Below are 19256 nucleotides of genomic sequence, written 5' to 3'. Positions count from 1 at the left end.
AATTTTCGTTCAGTGGAGTTGAAGAATAACTCATTGTCGAATTGAATTGCGGATGGCTCCTCCGTCGCGAAGTCGAGTCCATCTTGAAATGATTTGAATCAGAATGTGGCTTCTCGTTGTAGTCCACTTTGGTCTTCTTCTCGGTTTAAATACCTTGGCTAAAAATTCGATTGGAAAGTAATCTCTTGACTCCACAATGTGGTTGATATGCCCTCGAGCTGAATGAAACCGAACTTGAAAAGTCTTCACTGACATATAACTTTTCTCGACATAAGCTATGCTGACAAAAAAAAGGCTTCTTGCTATTAAGGCACGACTAACATAGACCTTCTTCTCGGCTTGAAAAACCTCGATTACAGCCAGAAAATAGTGTGATTGAGGTGTCATCGAGCTGAATAAAATCGAACTTGACAATTTTATTGACAGATAGCCCTTCTTGCCTTGAGTTATGCTGTAAATGATGTGCCTTAGAGATGAGCATAGTCAAACTCGAAGGTCTTTTGGTGACAGATAACCCTTCTAGCCTTGAGTTATGTTGTAAATGATGTGCCCTCGAAGCTGAGTGTAATCGAACTCGAGGGTTTGGTGTTTCAAGAGAAACATTTTTAAAGGTTTTTTGTGTGTGTGTTTCAAGAGAAACAATTTCGAGTTTTTTTTGCGTTTCAAGAGAAACTATCTCAAGAGGGACAAAATTTGTTTCAAAAGAAACTGTCTCAAGAGAGGTAAAACTTAGTTCTAAAAGAAACTGTCTCAAGGGAGATGAAATTTGTTTCAAGGAAAAGATATTCAAAGATTTTGTTTCAAGGGAAACTTTCTCAAGAGAGACAAAATTTGTTTCAAGGGAAACTGTCTCAAGAAAGACAAGATTTTGTTTCAAGGGAAACTGTCTCAAAACTCATTTTAAGGGGAACTGATTTAAATATTTTGTGTTTCAAGGGAAACATTTTCAAGGTTTATGTTTCAAGAGAAACTATCTCAAGGGAGACAATTTTGTTTCAAGGGAAACTATCTCAAGAGAGACAAAATTCATTTCAAAGAAAATGTTTTCAATGTTTATGTTTCAAGAGAAACTGTCTCAAGGGAGACAAAATTTTGTTTCAAGGGAAACTACCCCAAGCGAGATAAAATTTATTTCAAGGGAAATGTTTTCAATGTTTATGTTTAAGAGAAACTGTCTCAAGGGAGACAAAATTTCGTTTCAAGGGAAACTATCTCGATCGATATAAAATTCATTTCAAGGGAAATGTTTTCAATGTTTATGTTTCAAGAGAAACTGTCTCAAGGGAGACAAAATTTAGTTCCATAAGAAAATGTCTCAAGGGAGACGAAATTAGTTTCAATGAAAACATATTCAAATATTTTGTTTCAAGGGAAACTTGGAAACTGTCTCAAGAGAGACAATGGTGAGCACGATTCCATTCGTCGTGAAGTTGAAACTGTGGATGACCCATTCGTTGTGAAGTTGAGCCTTGGAATTAGATATCCTTTGTCGTGAAGTTAAAATCCAAGTAAGTTGTATTGTTCCAAGTCCAATATCATCCGCCGTGAAGTTAAAATTGGCTCTGGAACTAGGAAATTATTTGTTGACAACCAGCCATCCCTTCGTTGTGAAGTTGAACTTGTGTTGTCTCGAGTCCAATATCCTTCGCTGTGAAGTTGAAATTGGCTCTGAAATTGGGAATTTTTTTGTTGACAACCAGCCGTCCCTTCGTTGTGGAGTTGAACTTGTGTTGTCTCGAGTGGCACGATATCCTCTGTCGTGGAGTTGAAATCGCAGGTGGCCCTTTCGTCGTGAAGTTGAGCCTTGACTTGGATATTATTCATTGTGAAGTTGAAATCCAAGTATTGTATGTTGTGGGTGGACATGATTCCCTTCGCCGTGAAGTCGAAACCGTGGATGACCCCTTTATTGTGAAGTTTAGCTTCGAGCTAGATATCTTTCGTCGTGAAGTTGAAATCTACTCTCGAGCGAATTGTGTCGTTGAGTTCAATATCCTTCGCCGTGAAGTTGAAATTGACTCTGACTGAAACTGGAATGTTGTTTTGTTGTCAGACAGTCGCCCCTTCGCTGTGAGGTAGAGCAACCACCATGTTCTTTTGAATCGAGCATCCTTCATCTTAAAGTTGAAACTTGACTCTAAAAGTTGCAAAAACTTAGGTATACAAAAAATGATAAATGTGATGCTCTTAAGTATGTCTAAAATGCATGTAACATGAATTAGTTCTGTTTTATCCCATGGATGGAGTCTCGTGCTTTGTGTGCTTGTTCTTGCATATGGAGGAAATGCCTTCAAAAGGTCTGATAATTTGCATCAGGATGTTTAATTCCCAAAGATGCCCCAATATTCGATGTTGAATCTCAAAAAATGCCCCAACATTTGATGTTAAATCTAAAAAAATGCCCCAACATTTGATGTTGAATCTTCAAAGATGCCCTCATTGTTCCTGATTTCTTACTTCAGCATTGATTCTAAGCATGAGTTTTGTGTTTAAGAGCCACATGTCATTTACCAAGATCCACTCTAGAGAGATTGTCTTATTTTGAAAAAAAATGTTTTTCTTTATTTTTTATTTTCAAAGTTCTGAAAATATCAAAAAAGAGTTTTGAAAAATGTTTAACCAAAAGTTTTGAAAATATTGCCCCTTACACGGTTTTACAATTGAGACAAATCATAAAACTAGAGTTCATTGGATATCAAAGAATTAATTACATTGTTAATCCTTCAATAAATTATAGTCGTTTGACACGTGCCAAGATCAAATCTATTTTTGGGAAATGGTTAAGTAAGGAAAGGATAAAAATGTCTCAGGTTATTGTGTTTGGTCAAAGGTTTGGCATTTTTGTTTATTTGATGCTCAAAGGTTTGATGGGGTATCTTGCATGCTCCTATATTGGAAGTGTTCTCTGATTCCCAGCTTTCATGGTCAAGCTCGGATTGTGCGATGCCTTATCAAGGAATTCGTGCGATCGCCTCAGCTGTCTAATTTTTGTATTTGAGCCGCCTTTTCAGGTTTTCAACTAGAATCCTCCTTTGGTTTCAAGACGTTATTCGTAATTTATGTCTTGAACCCCCTTTTGCTATTTTTCTCTATCATACATTAATTACAGTATTTTTTGCAAATCAAGATTAATCCTGATGGGCGGGATGAAATCTGAAGATAGTCTCTTATGTTTAGAAATCCATGTATGATTAGAAGAGACTTTTAAGGCATGTAACGTAGGTCATGGTTCATGGTTATGAAAGAAAGGGATAAAAGGCCCAAACAAGTGTTTAAGGGTGATTGAACCAAGGATCAATTCATTCTGATGTCTTCGATCATATTTTGCTCAATTTGAATCTGCTCGTATGTGTCTTTCTCTTGATGGTGCATGATCTTTGAGTGGAGTGATTCAGTAATTCAGAAATGATTGTGCTTGATCAATCTCATTTGATACTCTATGATCTTCGAGTGAAGTGGTTCAGTGATTCGGAAATGATTGTGCTTGTTCAATTTCATAGTTTGAATCTCGACGCGTCATTTGAATCGAGATAATCTTTGCATATGCATCTTATCTTCTTTTTTCTTCAATTTTCCTTTGTTTTTTTTCTTTTTTTGTTCTCTTTGCTTTTTTCTCTTTTTTCTTTGATTAAATCTTTGCACTTGGCATTTGGTTCACTTTTCAGTATCTCATCTGAATTAATATCTTCACTCATGCGAGCAGATTTTCTCCACCTTCCCCCCCCCCCAGTGTGGAGGGTGATCTTTGGTTAGGGTTGAATCAGAAGAAAAAAATACTATAGGCTCAAAAGGGGACACAAGGGATATATATTTTCTCTTGTTGTGAAGGGATGAAGAAAGAAAGCCGTTCATCATTTCATACATGGAAGTCCTCACAGAAGAGGTATCCTCAGGGGGTAGATTTTCAGGATTATTTTTATTCACATGAAAACAGTGTAATTAATACATGGTAGAATTATTTCGAGTGAATTCTTCTTTCTGCTTCTTGCCCCCAACATGTCTCAATGTTCAGGCTCCTTGCGAGATGCCCCAAGTTGTGTCTTAGAAGAATACTCATGTTCAAATGAACAACTCAATGCCTTGGGTTTTAATGGTATAAAAATGTCAATTTTGAGTCTAAAAAGACAATGGTGTGACTTTATTAACTCAAAGAAAGGTACGGGTGTATCAAAAAGATAAAGGCATTGTTAAAAAAAAATTTCAAATGGAGGTAATGTCAAAATTTGGTCTCTTTGGTAATGACCATGAGTTATGTTGGGTAGAGAAACAAGGTATTTTATTTTGGGGTTTAAGACATGATAAGAAAGGTCTAATCTTGCCATATGTCAAAAATCCATAATTCTTGAAGAATTAAAAGAATCCTTAATTCATTTAATATTCGAAGAACTAAAGATTAAAATTTGTTCAATTGCTCCACCTTAGAAAGTAGCATAAATTCAATCGTTTAAAAGATTAAGCGAACATGAAAGATCAAAGATGTGTTCAAACAAAACAATCCTCTAAGTGCAAATGATATATGCAATGCCCCCTTTTTCGGCTGTCCGTGCCTCTGAATCCATCAGGTTTTAGATCTTGCGCTTCAGCGCCTTATAGTTCTCAAAGGAATGTTTGGAGCATCCTATGTGGCAACTGCAAACAGCTTTAACATCGTAGCCCTTAGGATATGTGGACTCTTTTCTCATATCATTCTGGCAGGCTTAGTCGTACAACCAGCTGATCGGGCTCATTCGTTGTGATTTCAGTTTTTTTCTTTAATTGTTAAAATCTTGCTTACATGTGGTGTCATATGGTTACAATCACTTCATCGAATTCTCCATGAAGAAATTTCATGTTTATGAAAATGCTTAAAAATGAAATGTAGATGCAAAATGCAAAAATGCATGAAATGTTCGAGGCATTGATCCAAAAACATGTCTGTTATTATAAATAATCTTTATTGAGACCAAATTGTTTTATCTTTTAAGAGACAGTAAACATATTAAAGGTACATCCGGACTAAATCCTCTAGACCCTGAAACAAGTTGACTAATCTTCTACTTTCATCTGTCACCGGTCGAGTACCCTGTCGAACAGCCCCGGCTTCTCTGGCTAAATCATGCAAGTGACGAGCTGTTTTTTGTACTTGTTCCCAGAAGTATCGAACGACTGCATCTCTGGCTTTCATCCTTTGCTGAACCTGTTTTATAACGGAAACGTCATTGAAATCCTTCATCAAAGGGATTATCAGAAGTTCATTGAATTTATCGACAATGGTTTCCAATTCAGCTATCGTTTTGTCATCTTGTTCTTGTTGTCTTTGAAGGGACTCTTGAGGTCAGTAACTCATTTTTGAAAAGTTGACTTTTGATCTATTTGATTGTGGGCACCATGTTTTCTTGATCGAATGTGACACATAGTTGTCTTGCAGATTATCCTCATTTTCTTTATGAGTTTTTTTACCATAGCCAGACCCCTACGTTTTTCACCTCTTGTATTACAACCCCTCTGTCCATTAATGCGGATTATTCATGTTTTAACAAACACGTTTTTGGTGGATCAACACTTCTTTTAAATGATACAAATGATGAAAACAAAATAAAAGAGAACAAAAGTAAAATAGAGTTAGTGAGGTAAATCAAAACAATAATTAAAACGAAAAATCCTACCCCCATGATATTTACCCCACATGCTTTAATTCCTACCCGGACATGATCTCTATCCCACATGTTAATTCCACACAAATCCTAACCGCATATTTGTCTAGTTCACATGCTTGGAACAAAAAGTAAAGTAGGAAATAACTCAAGATGGCCTAGGGTTTGGAATGAGGTTTTGGTGTGGGCTCTAACTCTCCATAGCTTCCCGGTTTAGGTTCTAAAAAACGGTACATGAGTTCTCCTTGTCGGTGCCCCCTTGGGCTTACCAGACCCTTAGTCCTAAGATCATTACAAGCTTATGTGAACTAAGTTAAACTCGAGAGGAAATATTCCCTTATGCCCATACAGAGAATAAATTCACACGAAGACATAAGGTGTATGAATCCCGAAGGTTACTTGCTAGGCCCATACGGTGAATAAATTCACACGAAGGCGTCACTTTCAACCCCATTTAAACAGGGTTCAGAGCTCGGGTTTAGAGCCTTAAGTGAAAAACAAGCTTTGAAGGGCTGAAATCATTAGAAAACGGTTAGTACAACTATTTACTCGAAAATATAATCAAAAGTAAGCAATAAGGATCGAAATGATACCTTATAATTTAAACTTACCCTTTTCGTTAAAAAGACAACTGGAAATTACCTTAGCCTGACTCACTTACCTGTCTCCAGCGGAGTCGTCAAGCTGTCGTAACCGTCTTTCAGTTGGGCCCCGAATTGGGCTTCAACTTGAAATAATTGGGTTGGGAGTCGCCACCGACCACTTTAAAACGAATTTAGGTGGGTCGTACACCATCTTACTTGATCTGCATTTTTACCAGAAATGTGTCGGGTTCAGGAGTCGGTTACGGTCAAGGAAGGATTAGCACCCTTGAATCGCCCTTTCGGTACCAATTAATTTACCGGTTGTCTTAAATTAAGAAAATTGTAATTTAAAATTAAAAGGTAAAAATATGATCACAATTACTTACCTTAGATAGTTTTAAAGGTGTGGCCTTAAGAATGTCAAAAAAACATGTTAGATAAAAAGGTAAGAAATAAATAAATTAATTAAATTAAAATGAAGAAAAAACAAATTAAATAAAAGATAAGATAAAGAAAGCAAAGATAAAATAGTAAGTAAAATAAATATAAAAAAATAAAAAAATATATATAAATAAAACAAATAAATAAAATAATAATAAAAAAGTAAAAAATTATATATATAAAAAAATAAAAAAAATAAAAAATAGTATATATATATATATATAAATTAATAAAACTGATAATAAAAATAATAATATATATATATATATATATATAATCTAAAAAAATAAAAATATATACTAAAGTAAAAAAGAAAATGCATAAAATGTAAAAAAATATTACATAAAAAAAAGAAAAGAAAAATAACAAAACAATTAAATAAAATGAGTAACAAGGGAAATGTGTGTATAAATAAAGTTAAATAAATAAGATAATAATAATTAAAACGTAAATGTAAGCAACCGAATCAAAAGTAAAAAAGATGTTACCTTTTATTTCCTTTTCGAATCGTTTACAATAGTTTTGCCTTTGTATTTTCCGTGCTTTCCTCTGTATTTTGTATGTAAATTGTGTCTTACAAATGGGGAGGATTACATGTATTTATAGTGAAAAAACTAACTGTTTTTAGAATCCTATTAACAATATAATCCTAATGCAACTAGACTCCTTGCTCGATTATTGCACGTTTATTGGTGTGGTTGTTGCTTTAAAAGATATGGTGGTGGAAGAGTCCTCCTAAGAGATAAACTCTTGCTAGTTCTATCTTTTAAAAAAATGAGTGTCTACACAAAGGAAAGATAATATGTCCACGTTCAAGCAGTGACGAATCTAACAAAATATTATTGACTGGCCAATATAAATATAATAAAGAATAATCTAATAGGAGTATAACTCAAAAATACATAGTCGAAAATATTATATTTTCATCAATTAAGATGAACTCTCATTTTCATAGAGCCAAACTCATCTATGATCGAGACAAAGAATATTGAATAATTTTAATTGAATAAAAGACGATATAAAGATTACCTTTTAAATGTTTATTATAATCTTCTAGGTAATATTTTAAAATTGCTAAACAATCAGCGAATAACATTACAAGTTCATAAGTAATTAAAATAAAAAATAAAAAAAAACACTAAAATAAAAAAAAGTAATAAAAAATCTGAAAAAAAAGATAAAAACTCAAAATATTATTAAAGATATTCGATTACCTTCGTGTTTTGATTTTTTCGATTACCTTCATCTTACTTTATCCAACATCCACGAGTACAAAGGAGTGGAATTGTTTCTACAATTTGATATTTTGGCATACAAAGGAGTATATCATTAGCAAAATCTGACATCCACGAGTGAAAAGGAGTATATCATCTTCGGGTACGAAGAAGTGTAATCATTTTTCAAAATTGTGCATTCTCAAATACGAATGAGCAAATCACTACTAGAATTTAACATCTTCGAGCATGTACTCTAATCTTAAAGATTCGAGCGTCGCAAGGAATTATCAAAATAATTCATTACTTTTTTAAATTATTTACTCGACATTTGAAAATATATCAATTTATAAAAAGCAGAGCTCCTTTATTTGAATACTAAAAATTATACATAAATAATTTACAACATACTTGAATAAAATCACAAAGTTGTTATCATTGTACTCAGGTATTCCCACTAAGGCTTCTCTCATAACATCATTGTCCACTACAAGAAATAGGAGTTTTAGTGACCATTTAATTGTGACGTTAAAGAATTTTGTCACATAAAGTATGGTATTTGTGACGAATTTCTTTTGACACTTGTGAAATGAGTAATTGTGACTAATTTCTATTTAGTCACTTTTTAGATATTAATTGTGATAATTTTAAAGTTCATCGTAAGTAAATCGTCACTAATTATGTTTTATTATGACCAAAATAAGTTGTTAATATCAATTTTTTACTATTGAAATGCTCAAATTGGCGCTAATTTGTTTTGTGTGGAAAAAAGATACAATACTGACAACACAGTAAGTAGTCACTGTTATTATTTCAAATTGTGACGAATCCATTTTGTCACTATTCTTAGCTTGATCACTATTTTAGTAATAAGTATAACAATTTAAGATTATATCACAAATAATTCGTCACTAATTATATTTAATTGTGATCAAAATAATCTAAGTTGAATGTATTCTCATCCCATTTGACAAGAATTCCATACTTTTGTGATTTTAATCGTAAGTCTTGTATATCGAAAAACTCGTTTATCAGGTCCACAAGCTAAATTAAGTAGTTGATTATTGACCAATTCACTTCCTTCATCATGCAATTGATAGACCTATTTTAAGTAATAATTATTAAATATAATAACAAGTAAATATTAAAAAATAATTAGACAATTTATGTAATGATTACATATTTCTTAAACCATTGATGAAATTCTTTGACGTGCCTTTTCTCTATATTTCTGGTGTCTTCCCTCTTGATCTTTTATTTGTGCTTGCTTCAAAATTTATAAGAAATCAAAGGTAATAAAAAATAATATATATATATATATATATATTTAATATACATATTCTACCAACTTGAGAGAAGACATGTAGCCTTGATGTGAATCACTATTATTTCCTTCAAAATTTCTTCTAACGCGATTCAAGCTAGTTTCTGTTTCACATAAATACCTAGAACAAAAATATATGAATTCTTGCATGATGTATGCTTTAACAAGTAAACCTTCTGGACGAGCCTTGTTTCTTACATAAGACTTCAACTTACGTAGGAATCGTTCAATAGGATACATCCATCAAAATTGTATTGGTCCTGCAACTTTTGCCTCGGTGGCTAAATGAACTATTAGATGTACCATTATATCAAAAAATGAAGGAGGAAATATCTTCTCTATCTTGCACAGAGTTAAAGGAATTGATTTTTCAAGCCTCTTCAAATCTTCGACATGTAATGTCTTATCACACAACTCTCTTAGTTAAGCACTTAACTCAATCAATACTTCAAATACCTCTTTAAACAATAAGCTACATAGAGCTAAAGGGAGATATCTATGTAAAAATAGATGGCAATCATGACATTTTATTATTGAAATCTTGTACTCGTTTAAATTTAAACAAAAAGAGATGTTAGAAGAATAATCATCTGGAACTTTAAGATGTTTCAAAAATTGACAAAAAAGTCGTTTTTCATCTTTTGTAGTAGCATGAGAAAATACATACCTACCAGCATCGGTTGTAGTAGCATGAAGCTCAGGTCTTATACCCATGCACTCCAAATCGAAACGAGCATTGATGTTATCTTTTGTTTTGCCCTTAATGTTTAACAATGTCCCAAGCAAATTGCCACAAACATTTTTTTCAATGTGCATAACATCTAAATTGTGTCTTAACTTTAGCGTTCTCCAGTAAGGTAATTCAAAAAATATACTTTTTTCTTCTTGTTACCAAGTAGTAGAATTTCTCCCCTTTTTTTTTAATTTTTACCAAAAGTCACTTGCATATAAAATTACCAGTAATGCATTAGAAATATAAAAAATAATTGTATTTGAATAAAAATAAATTAGAATGAAAACAAATAAATAAAGACTAACCTATGAGAACTGTTTATGTTGTTCAATCACATCATCTCCAGACAATTGTTTAGGTGCACATCGTCTTTCTTTTGTACCATCAAAGGATTTACCATTGTTTCTCCACAAATGATTAAGTGGCAAGAAACATCGATGAGCTAAATAACATGTTTTACACCCATGTCGAAGCCTATGAGATTATGTCTCCATATTACAAGTTGGACATTCTAATTTTCCTTTTGTGCTCCATCCTGATAAATTGACATATCGGGACACTTTTGGCATAGTTGATCTTGGTAGTGGATCTGTTCAAATGGCATATGCCATCTCTGAGAATGATGCTTCAAGGACTCCAAGTTTACCAGCTGGCCAAGTCAGTTATGTAAATGAAATGTATCTGAAGGGATCAAAGTATCACCTTTATGTTCACATGTGCCCTTATTTTGACAAATTAGGATTCCATTAGTGATTTGAAATAATGGATTGTGTTTCCTCTAGTGATCAATTTTATTATTCGTGTCTCCATTTATTCATATAATTATGTAGTCTCATGAGCCATGAGAACATATTTATATTGAGATATGTTTTACTTGCATACTTATGGCTTTTTCGTGAGCAGCTATTTGTACTATGGCTTATTGGCAGCTCGAGCAGAAATTTTAAAGGTATCTGAAGAGTCTGGGAACCCTTGTATTGGAGGGTTTTGATGGTATATTTGAATTTGTTTGGTCACAGCTATAACTCTACAAAGAGCATTCTTTTAATTATTTGGGCTGCATATGGCGAACATGTTATACAGATTCAATGAACTCTACAAAGCTTACTGCTTTGATAAGTGAAAATGTAATCTTCGGCAATTAACCAGACAATGAACTCTACTCAAAATTGTAGTTCATCTCTCTATTTCAAAACACTTTGAATGCTCTGAATTATGGAATAGTCCAAGGAGTTATAACATCCTTCTTTCCTTGGGCATAATATTTTCCATTTCAGTACATAACATATTGGGCATTTCATCTTTCTAAGGTACTTATCAATATGGAGGAGAAGAATATAAAGCATCGACACTGTCATCTGGTTCAAGTATGGAAGAATGCAGGAGGGTGACTCTCAAGGCCCTTAAAGTAAATGATTCGTGCACTCATATGAAGTGCACATTTGGTGGCATTTGGAAAGGCGGAGGTGGAGATGGACAGAAGAATCTGCTTGTTGCTTCATTTTTCTTTGATAGAGCTGCTGAGGTATTTGCATGATTGAGAATTGTATTGCTTGAAACAAACTGATTAGCCATTCTAACTAATTTGTTTATGAATACAGGCCAGTTTTATTAAAGCGAGTGATCCTGTTGCAAAAGTTCAGCCTCATTCATTTGCAGACGATGCTAAACGTGCTTGTCAAACCAAATATGCAGATGCTAAAACAACATATAAAGATTTGGGTGAGAATAACCTGCCATATATATGCATGGATCTGGTGTACGAGTACACCTTACCTTGTTGATGGATTTGGTAAGCTTATAATTTTGGCAACGAATTCAAGTTATGAACTTCGTACTTCTTAGGTATCTTAGGATTCTCATTAACCTATCCTATCTTTTTTTTTTCTTGGACAGGACTTGATCCCTACCAATATATTACATTGGTGAAGAAAATGAAATACCCTAATTCCTTCGTTGAAGCTTCTTGGCCCCTAGGTAGTGCCATTGAAGTTGTATCATAATGAAGTAAAAATTTTAGGTCAGCATCATAAGCTTTTAAATTACTCGCTAGAAATTTCCATGACTTTGGGTTCTTAAGCATCGACATTTCCTAATCGAATACACTGTCGATAGATATGCAGAACGAAGAACCATTGCACATTCATATTGTAGATCAGATTTTGGTGGGGAATAATCGGAAGAGAAAAGTTTCATTTAATCTTCTTCATTGGTAATATACATTTTTATTAGTTTTCCTGATTTTTATAATTTTTGTGAGATTTAATTGAATTAGTTCATTTAGATTGTAACAGATTACCAAATGTGTCTAATATTGTTGTTAGTTAAAAAGTTGTTAAAACACAGTTTCCTCTTGTATGACATAACCTTTTCTTTTTAAGTTATTCTTTAGAAAGTAAACAATTTTTTTATTTTTTTGAAAGGTAATAAACAATTTAATTAGATATTTGAATTCGTATTTTGTAAATTAAATTATTTAGAAGCTATTTTCTTACAACGTGGCTTATATCGTGAGTATTTTACCTACAATTATATCTACAATTAAGCGTTCAATAAGCAAATAGGAGGTTAATAAGGATTTCTACGATATTACCATTTTAAGTAAATTATATACGTAGTCAATAAGGAGGTCAATAATCAAAAAATTATTTTGCAGTGTTTATACAGAAAACTCCAATATATACGTAGTCAATAGTGGCGTTTTACATTCTCAAACGTCACTATATGACAATATTTAGCGGCGTTTTTGGGAACAAATGTCACTATATATCAGACCATTTAACGGTATTTTTGTAGATAAAATACCACTTTGTAAAAAATGCCGCTAAAAAACATAACCTTTAGCGACGTTTGTGAACGACAACCGCCGCTACCTTTTGCAACGTTTGTTTTAGCGGTATTTTTTGCGGCGTTTATTTTTGTGCCATAAAGGTTTTTAGCTGTACTTTAAAACACCACTATATGACTGAAAAAGCCAATAAAAACCTATTTTGTTGTAGTGATATATATATATATATATATATATATATATATATATTAAAGTTTATTTCCAAAATAAAACATTAAAAATATTAATATCAATCATGATTTTTCCTTCAAATTTTATATTGAGAAATTAATAAAAGCTTTTTTGAAAAATTTAAAACTTAAAAGTACAAAATAAAAATCTATAAAGAATTTAGGGATTTATATTTAATTTCAAGGTAATATTAAAAAACCTAAAATAAAAATATAATTTAAAGTTATATATATATATACATACACATACATCCGATTATAAAAAATTTTCAGTCCAAACTCGGCCCAATTATCCGAAAAAATCATGGGTCAAATATCCGTCCCAATCAAAGTAATATCCGATTATTTTAGATTCGAGTCGACGGATCAATGAGCAGAATCAACCGAATCGGATATTTTTGAACACCCATGATAAATACAACAAATCTCACATCTTATAGGTTGCTAAGAGGCGAATGGTTTGGACCTATGCAAAATACCATATGTCCAACACTCGGGACAAGCTTCTAAGATTCCCATGAAAAGTAACTTAGCCTTATATATGTAATATCTCCGGTACCATATGTCTTCATATGTGGAGTGCACTGTTCCTTCTCATAAAACTGTCTTCGTTGCACTCCATTATTATGTATTTCAGGGACAATGCCCCTCATAATTAAGGGTTCTATCATAGAAGCAGTTGAACAGTAATTGTATTAAGAAAGAGTAATAAAGCAGATTTACTATAATCTGAACAAGAATCTTTGCATTTGTGAAAAAACTAATTACACTTGTTAAAGTGATGAGGGGAAACTAGTAATGAATTTGATAATGTATATAGACATATATTCTCAAGGGAAAACTGGGTGTCACAGTCATAGATTCATAAACATGTGACAAGTTGGTCCACTACTAGCTAACAACAAGAAAAGAGAAGAAAGACCCAAAACCCTAATCCATTATTAAAGTACAAATGTCAATGTTAAAACAGGTGGATCCATAGCCATTGCTGGGATCTGCAATAACTCATGCTTCGTTGGCCTCTCCATGTGAAATGTGCACAGAGCTTTGGGGTACCAAGACCAAGCCCTCCATGGACCACACTTATTCATTTCGACATGCTATGTTGCTTTCCTAAATACGTACATCGCTCCTCACGTACTAATTGAATTCCTTCGTTTTTGTTTTTGTTGTTGTTGTTTTTTTTTTACATTCACCACCTCCTGTTCACAAGAATAATGAACCATGAATGTGTAATTATGATTGTTGTTCATTTTACGTGGTGTTTTTAGCCCTAGAGCGTGACTACAAAAGAATTCCTTGCATGGAGAGGGAGTGAATATATGCATCTATGCTAGCTAAGATATACCTAGGTGATCTCATCTAGTACTAGTAGATACCAAGATAAAATAATAGATGTTACTTCATGTTTAGATTTAGTGGGTGTTTGACAAACAATTGATAGCTGGTAGTTGATTTCAGTAGTTGGTTTGACCAATTGATTTGATTAATTGATTTGATTAATTATTTATATAGAAGTGTTTGGTAAAATTTAGGTGATAACTGATATAGATAAAATGACAAATAAGGGTATGATAAATTTATTTGTCAAATACATATATTTTATAATACTTTAGTTTTTATTGGGGTATTCGGATAAAATGATTTTGACAATGAATTAAAAATTCTTTAAGAAAATTAGTGAATTTTTGAAAATTTTAAATATATTTTTAAAATTTAATATTTACAAATATTAACCTTGTGAGATTGATACATACTATTAACCTTGTATAAAATATCAACACTACATTTTTTTATTTCATGTTTTGTTATATTTTCTTAACTAAAATATATTTGAGAATCTACAGCTAAAAATTTTAATAATAAAATAAACTTTCACTAATTCATCATTAGACGTTACATAAAATTCATTTTACACAAGTTCATTGAAAATAAATTTAAATTTCATAAATATTCAAGAAAGAGATACATATCAAAACAAATACAAACAAATAGGAATATTTAAGAAACATGGTGTGATCGTCTAGCTGCCATTAAACCGGTAGTGATGTCATCACCTACTTTTTTCATTTCTTTAGTACTCATACGCTCAAATTCTTGAATGGGTTCGATATTCGAAAATGCTTATGGAGGAATAAAATTCGGATTTGAATATATGATCCAAAAGCTAGGTCAAGAACTTTACTTAATATGATGAAGTTATGTAAAGCAAATGCAGCACAAATTATCCTATTTTGATCTCGAGACGAATATATGGACATTTTTGCTAAAATCTTCCAACGTGCCTTTAGAATGTCAAATGACCTTTCAATACAACTTCATAAGGAAGAATGAGCTCGATTAAAAATTTCTCGTGGCCCTCTTGGATTTGCACCACAAAACTCTGATTGGTGATACCTTGTCTTTCAGGAAATCTGCCAAGTAATATTTTCCTAAACATGATAAAAAAAAAGTCATAAAATTAAAAAACATTTATTTAAAAAAAATGAATGTACTCAAATAATAATAATCGACAATTAACTAAAATGAAGACATTTACTTGGAGGAGGTTTTTGAAAATTTAGATTTGGGTTCCCAATTGTATCTAAGAAAATACGAGAATCATGAGTTGATCCTTCCCAACCGTTTAGCACATATGTGAAAAGCAAATCGAAATCGCATGCCGCTGATACATTAATGGTGGGTGTCCATGTCCTTCCTCTATAACGTAATTGATCATCCTCACGAAGAATAACATTTATATGAGTACCATTAGTTACTCCAACGTAATCCTAAAATAAAAGAATTTATTATGATATGCATAATGATAAGATGTAAATTATTACTATAGAATAACATATATGAAATAACATCCATTAAAAATTACCTCAAAATGTGGCATATATTTAGTGTTATTAGCAATTTATGAAGGAATTTCCTTGAATTCAGGATCTCTTGATTTTGTGATGTCCATTGACAAGCCATCCATGGCATCTAAAACCTCTTTAAAGTTTCTACTTACGGTTTCACCATAATGTTTAAATCGCTCTTAGACATCCCGATTCGAGGCTCCTTTACTTAGAGTAAATACAAATAAACCCACTTTCTTCAAAGTAGATATTCTATCTGAAAGAAGCAACCTATACTTGCATTCTAAATCAATGCATAGTTAGCGAAACGTGCATTGTGTCATTCTAAACATGTTAAAACATCGCTTTTCATGACCATTCAATAATTCTTGCATCCATTTTTCTCCTGTTTGAAAATAATTCATGCATGGTTTCTTATCATTCCATATTAGCTTGAGTATGATTTACTATATTACTCTCACTCTGTACATCATCATAATCTGAAACAACACTACCAATGTTATAATTTAGGGGAGAGGGGGCATATATTGTTTCCTTTTCTTGCTCGGCAGGAGTAAACTTAAGAATCCCTTGTGCAATTGAAACCCCAAACATTTATTCCATCTTATGTTCCAATTCGGATTTAATCCCTTCATTTTGAAATGCTTTAAAATGTGTGTTTTCCTATAAAGCAAAATAAATAAAATAAAATTATAAGAATTTAAACAAGTGTAGATGAATATGCTAACCTCAATTTTCTTCGTCCACCACTCCTCACTAGCGCTTATTGTTCCCTTTTCATGATCTCAACTTAATCCCGTTTCCTTTCCTTTCAAGGCTCCATCTATTCTTTATCCAATCTCACTTGTTCTTAAGCTTAGTCTTCTCATATGCTAAGCTTTTTTTTTTTTTTTAATTACAATTCTATCATCTTCCATGGCACTCTTTGTGAGATTGTAAAACCACTTTTTCCATTACTTCTTTCAGCATATTGAATACACAAATCACAAAATATGTGTACATTTTCTTTCGACTAACTAGCCGTCTTACATCTATCTCCCCATGTTCACTTTCTTCATTGTTCTTTTTCTTCCTCAGTGCCATCTAAGTAGTATATAACATAATTAAATTCACTTATTTTACTTATATACCTTTTAATTCCAATAATCATTGTGCTCAGATAACATTCCAATCTATTATTACTTATAATAATACATATAAAAACACATAATGCAATGTCGTTAGTTCTACATGAGACAAGAAGATGTAATTTGATGTACATATTAGAGACAAGTGACAATACAATGATTTGATACAAATAGCATCTAAACAAGCATTTGAACAAGTAGGTAACAAATACTATAGAGATTGAAAACTAACCTCAAATCTTAATCTATAATCTTAACTAGGAGCGCTTCTCTTATTTTATCATGCAAATATTTTCCTATACAAAATAAATTAGTTGACCCTATTCCTATATGTAATGAGGTAAGGGGGAGGTAGGGTAGTAGGCTGCTCCCAACGCTAGGTTGAGAGCAACTTCCGTGGAAGACCTCCAACAATTATGAATTGCCCACCGTGAGAATCGATCCCACGACCTCAAGGTTAAGAGCCTTGTGCTCTACCAACTGAGCTGGACAGACAATTCACTTCCTATACAAAATCATATCACCAAATAAAAAATTTGATTAATGATAGGAGGCAGATATAGATGCCAAATAATCATAAATAATAGGATCATTTATAGAGGAAATAACCAAAAGTTGAATTTAACCAAAAAAAAGTTAACTAAAGGGGGGAAATTATTTAACTAGAGGAAAAAAAATGAACTACAAAGACAAAGTTACATTTATAGAGACCAAAAGTTAAAATTACATGGAAATATTTGATGAAATACCCATAAAGAAATGAAGGAAAAAGAAACGATTCACATTTGTTTTCAGCAAAGAGATTTTTTTGTGTAAATCACTTCAGTAAATTGATTTTTTCAGGTGAAATTCTACAAAAGAAAAACAAGTAAATCTCATTAAAAGCATAGAAAAAAAGAACAAACCTTAATGGGTGAAATTATATTGCAAAAGAATCTCCATGGTTTGGTTATTTGATGTTGTAGTTTGACGATGGAGAAGACTCTGATGAGAGAATCAAGTGGATTATAATGGAGGCTATTTCATTAGATTAGGTTTTATTGCATGTAATTATGGAAATAATAAGGTCAAATATGTCATTTAACATCTTATTTTACAATTAACTCTCTCAAACAGCTGGATTTTCCAGCGTTTTCATTTTCAGCTTATTTTGCACAATTAACTCTTTCTAAAATGTGTTTACCAAACACTAAAAATAGAAGGTTTGACTATCAATCATCTATTTATGATGAAATAAGTTAAAATCTCTTCATAAAGTTGTTTACCAAATATCCCCTTAATATTCTAGTTGGTTGAGCTGATGACTCCTATCTTATTATCTTAATTTAATTTTTAAAAAAATAAATCAAGCATGATTGAATAAATGTATGACTAAATTTAAAGTTAGAGAAAATAAAATTAAAATTATATATATTTTAAAACTTTTTAAAATAAAATAAGAAAAAAAGTTATTTTACTATTGAAAATTAATAAAGTGTTAGACGAATTACTCGTAAACAGGGACAAAAGTACAAAGTCTTATAGGGATACAAGTGCATCCCCATTATTTTAGAAAATCTATAAAAACAATAGTTTAATGTGTTAAGGGGAGGAGAAAAAAATAAAGAAAATTTGCATGCCCAACTTTTTTTAGAAAAGTATATTAAAATTTTGAACCTCCATTTGGAATTTCTAGATCTATTATTGTCGATTGTAAATCATTTGTTTATTGTTCGTTAATAAAAGGGATGGGCATGGGACTTGACCTGACCCGATTGAGACGAGTTTTAAAAAAATGGATTTGGGTCAGGTTGGGTAAAATATTTTAGAAAATATGTTCGGTTTGGGTTCAGGTTTAGGCTGAAAAAGACCTAACCTGATTCAAAAAATAATGTAAATTTATCTTATATATTTAGGGATAATTGTAATAATAACCATCTCTCTCTCTATATTTTTTCAATTAGATCCCTATTTTTATTGAATAAAAAGAGTAATTTTTTATAAATATATTTATTTCGGATCGGATTCAAGTTAGGTGAAGTCACCCTAAAACTCATGTAAGGTTGAGTTTCGGGTGGAGTTTATATATTTTCGGACTGGATCATGTTGATTGAAAACCCGACTCGACCCATGTTCATCCCTACTATGTACAAATTTATATTCAAGAACGAGCTTATTTATTTAAATTTGACATTTATCCATAAAAGAAATTTAAAAAATATTTATATTTACTTGATCGTTTTATAATATTATATTTATGAATAATTATATTTTATTATTTAAAATTATAATTATATCCATTTGCGGTGTTTTAATTACTAAAGAATAAATATTTAATTATTTGTGAATATATG

At 31.9% G+C, this 19256-nt stretch overlaps 1 pseudogene; it reads left to right on the top strand.

The window, feature by feature from the left end:
- Nucleotides 1–2236: 2236 nt before the first annotated feature.
- On the top strand, nucleotides 2237–11932 carry LOC120175883 (annotated as a pseudogene).
- Nucleotides 11933–19256: the final 7324 nt, after the last annotated feature.

Source organism: Hibiscus syriacus, unplaced genomic scaffold, assembly GCF_006381635.1.
Source record: "Hibiscus syriacus cultivar Baekdansim isolate YM2019G1 unplaced genomic scaffold, ASM638163v2 tig00112217_pilon, whole genome shotgun sequence".
Taxonomy (NCBI): domain Eukaryota; kingdom Viridiplantae; phylum Streptophyta; class Magnoliopsida; order Malvales; family Malvaceae; genus Hibiscus; species Hibiscus syriacus.
Note: the sequence above shows the minus strand (reverse complement) of the source record. Positions and strands in the feature narration are given on the sequence as shown.